Source organism: Rhinopithecus bieti, unplaced genomic scaffold (assembly GCF_001698545.2).
Source record: "Rhinopithecus bieti isolate Rb0 unplaced genomic scaffold, ASM169854v2 scaffold_30253, whole genome shotgun sequence".
NCBI lineage: Eukaryota > Metazoa > Chordata > Mammalia > Primates > Cercopithecidae > Rhinopithecus > Rhinopithecus bieti.
In genome coordinates, this window is record NW_016812947.1 from 6,052 (window position 1) to 10,869 (window position 4,818).

Consider the following 4,818-nt stretch of genomic DNA (forward strand, 5'->3'; position numbering starts at 1 on the left):
AAAAAAAATATTTAAAAAATTTTAAAAAAAGCTGGTTGTTTAGTGTCTCAGGTTGTCTCCATCAGGGCTGACTTCATGGATATGCAATCTGTGCAGGTTCATGGATATGCAACCTGTTCATGGATATGCAACCTGTGACTTCATGGATATACAACCTGTGCAACCATGCTGCAAAGGGCCCAGCACTTTGTTTAATACTTTGTTGTCATTTTGAAACTCTTTATTTATTTTATTTATTTATTTATTTATTTATTTTTTTGAGACGGAGTCTCGCTCTGTCTCCCAGGCTGGACTGCAGTGGCCGGATCTCAGCTCACTGCAAGCTCTGCTTCCTGGGTTTACCCCATTCTCCTGCCTCAGCCTCCCGAATAGCTGGGACTACAGGCGCCCGCCACCTCGCCGGGCTAGATTTTTGTATTTTTTAGTAGAGACGGGGTTTCACCGTGTTAGCCAGGATGGTCTCAATCTCCTGACCTCGTGATCCGCCCGTCTCGGCTTCCCAAAGTGCTGGGATTACAGGCTTGAGCCACCGCGCCTGGCAAAATTCTTAATAATTTTTGCAGTGGGGTGCCACATTTCATTTTGCACCCGAACCCAAAAATTATCTAGTCAGTCCTGGTCTCCAGATAAAACAAATGTAACTTAGAAAAGTTGTTTACAGGCCAGGTGCCTTGGCTCACGCCTGTAATCCCAGCACTTTGGGAGGCTGAGGCAGGTGGATCATTTGAAGTCAGGAGTTTGAGACCAGCATAGCCAACATAGCGAAACCCCGTCTCTACTCAAAATACAAAAAAATCAGCTGGGCACGGTGGTGCCTGCCTGTAATCCCAGATACTCAGGAGGCTGAGGCAGGAAAATCACTTGAACTTGGGAGACAGAGGTTGTAGTGAGCCGAGATCGTGCCACTGCACTCCAGCCTGGGCGACAGAGTGAAACTCTGTCTCAAAAAGAAAACAAAAAAAGAGTTGCTTAGAGGAGACAGTGAGCAATTCATTTACCTGCTTACTCCTTAGCATCTCCTGTTCCTTCATTGGTGAAATTGTTTCTAGCAGTGTTAACTTCCCACTATGGCTGAGAAATGAATAGCCTGGGTTTGGAGGTGGGAGACGGCAAAGAAGGAGTGTCCAGTGAATCTAGGGTGTTGCATATATTAGATCCAAAACAGAGTATTCCCTACATCCTAAGTGCCTTATTCAATTGTTGACAGTTGATATCATTAGAATTTTTTTATTTACTCATAATGAAAATCAGCCTACTTAAACTCTTATCTATTACTCCTAATTTTGCCTCATAGCAGCACTGAACAAGTCTACTACCTATTTTACAAGAAATGTATCAGTTGAATATTCTTAATCTACCCAGCCTATATATACCCAGTTCCTTCAACTAGTCCTTTTGTGGTATAAGAATTAGTCATTACTGGCTGGGCATGGTGGCTCATGCCTGTAATCCTATCACTTTGGGAGGCTGAGGCGGGCAGATCACGAGGTCAGCAGATTGAGACCTTCCTGGCCAACATAGTGAAACCCCATCTCTACTAAAAATACAAAAAAATTAGCAGGGCGCAGTGGCGGGCACCTGTATTCCCAGCTACTCGGGAGAATGAGGCAGGAGAATCGCTTGAACCCGGGAGGCAGAGGTTACAGTGAGCTGAGATCGCACTACTGCACTCCTGCCTGGCGACAGAGCGAGACTCCATCTCAGGGGGGGAAGAAAAAGAATCAGTCATTACTTAAGTTCTTAAGTAATAACCAACATTTACTGAGTACTTACTATATGCTAGATATTATTCTAAGTAGTGTTATGTATTAACTCATCTAACACAAAAATTCCATAAGGTATGCACTACTCTCAAGGAGAGGTGTAAGTAATGTCATCTCAGGATATGGTAAATGCAAAGCAGTATTTCTGGAGCCTGGAAGGCCAGCATCTTGAAATAAAATCTGTACCCTTTATCATTCATTGGCACAAGATCATGTTACTTATATATGCAGCTGTGGCAGAATTGGATGGGATAGGAATGGTTTTAGGAATCAGACAGACCTAGGTTCTAATCTCAGCCATACGTATTACTAGCTAGGTTATCTTAAGTCAATGACTTAGCTTCTCTAGGCCTTCATTACCTGATTTGCAAAATGATGATGATGATATCTTCCTTAAAGAGTAGTCATTTAGGTTAAATGATTTGATAAATATAAAGCACTTATTATTATACCTAGTACATAAATATTCATTTTATATTTCACTATCCTCTTTCCTACGCCCTGCCTTCCAACATACACATTCCCATTGTATACATGCTACCACGAATTAAACAATTTAGATGTAATCTAAGGGAAAAAAAATGCAGACATTTCCAACCTGCTACCCCTACTATGGCCTAATTTAACGTAATATTGGTCTTTTTTCTAATAAAGAGAACTAAACTTAGATTCTGTTTTCTGTGTTTAGATTTTACAGGATACATGGAATTTTAGGTTCGGGAACTAGTGACAATTACACTAATCAACAGCCAATTTATCAGATTTATTAGCAAGTTCCAAATTTAAATAATGTTTCTGGAAATTAAAACCCATGCAATAGCCTGTATTTCCTTGGCATTTAAAAGTTCATTACTTTGGCTTTCTAGACTTGTCTAAAAGATAACAGACAAAAAAAACAACAACAACAAACGTATTGGAAAAGAATTAATATGTGTTTACCTGCCTCATTAATTGCCTTGAACACATTTGCCTCAATCTTAGGAGTTGGGAATCAATTAATCTTATGATTATTTAAATATTTAACTAGGTCTTAGCCTACACTACTTCTAATATTTCTCAGGTAGGGGGTGCGTGTGCGTGTGCGTGTGTGTGTGTGTGTGTGTGAGACAGAGAGAGAGAGAGAAAGAGAGAGAAAGAGAAATACATATTTTTACTAGAGGTTGCAGGGTGATGAGGGTACCTGGAGTGCCAAGAATATTTAAGTACCAGAGTGGGTTAGAAATGCTTGTCTTTGCACAGCCTCAGCCTCAGGGTATATTTTTGTGCCTGTCATTATATTAGTTCACTAATATAAATTAGGGAGTCTTTAATGACAGTGCAAACATTTTCTATCTGAGTAAATTCCCACTACAGGCATTTTCAATGACTGATTAGTCAGTCTGGTAGCACTTTAATTTTTTTCTCTCATTTCATTTTTTACATCTGCTACTGAATTACTAAATCTGAATTATAACACTAAAAAATTAAATTATAGCTATCTGGTTCTTTATTACAGCTTTCTTCCTTGTACTCCATAAATAACCTTTTAAGCTCAGTGTACTCTCTTGAGTTATATGTAGGAGAAACTTTCCTCACAAATCTTATTTATCTACTTGAAAAATATACATATACTTTTTCCCTGGCTTCAAGCAAATATATGATAGTAGCCTGATCCTCATTCAAAACATTTTAAATGACAGACTTTCTCTAATACATAATTTTAAGAAAAGTAAAGTATAAGATAAGTATTTTAAGTAACAGTTTGAATGGAAAGACTCTTCAATTACTCAGTATATAAGAGAACAGATACGCATGCAAGAAAAAAAAAAAATCACAGTATTCCAGTGACATTCTCTAGACCATACTCAGAATGTGTAATTCTATGTAAATATAAAAGCATTTCCAGGAAGTCGTGGATTTTTTTCTGAATTAAATGTTTCTATTAATTGTAACCACTGACAAAGTAACAGAACACTTCTTACATCTTTGCTCCAAGAAAGAACAAATAAGAATTTACTCTTGCAAGTCTATATGTGAATAGGCCCAAACATGATTATACAAGTACCCTGTAATTTTCCTTAACTGAATATATTTAGTTGAAGAATTACTATCAGTGGGGCGGCATACCATTAAAGTGACTCATCCAGAAAGCATATGTAAAAAACAAAAGAACATTACAAGCATCCTGAACAATAGACACTGTTGTATTCTTTCTCAAGTGCATTTATAAGTTACTTTCATTTTATATGAATGCTGTACCTGGAAATGAAGCAAATGTGTTTATACAGTAACAATAGCAAAAGCTCATCACTGTGAGCTTCTTTGGCCTTTAAAGAAAATAAATGGTAGATGGCACCCAAATGAAAAATCCCTATAATGAAAAAAAATATGAGAAAATTACTCATTTTTGGGGGGGGAGGGAAACTGTTAAAAAGTCACCTTCACAGAAAACACAACTAGAATTCTTATTCCATAAAACGTAAAATATGCATTCCAAACAGATGTTCATAAGTACCATCATTTACTCCTCTAACATGTGCCCTTGGGAATAAAGTGCAGTTTTTCTCAACTGGATTCATAATGTGGTCTGAACTGATGCTGATAGCAGAGGAAATCCAATAAGAAAACATGAAAGCTGCATTCTATGATTTAACTCTTGAAACTCTGCTAAGTACATTTCAATGTCTGAGTTCATACATTTGTACAAGTTCTCAGCCTGAAAACTTCAATCTGACTACATGTTTAAAAAAAATAAAGACAGACTTCTAACAAAAAGAAAACAAGGAGGAAGGGAAAGTTTGGAACTGTCTAAGTAATAATTTGCAATAAGAAAATTCTGAAGCCTGAGCACCAAACTAACAGTAGTGGACAGACAGTCAAGCTGCCCCTTGAAGAATCCCAGTCCCTTCCCCTGCTGTCTCTTCTGCAAGTGTTATTCTGCCTGCAGCAAACACTATGCATGAATTTTTAAATCACAGGCTGAAAAACAAACTGAAATCTCCTACCCTTCTTGACAGTCTTAGCTCAAGGCCAGGACTAGGAAGTAATAAAGCGATGCTGGATAAAGTCTTGTTGG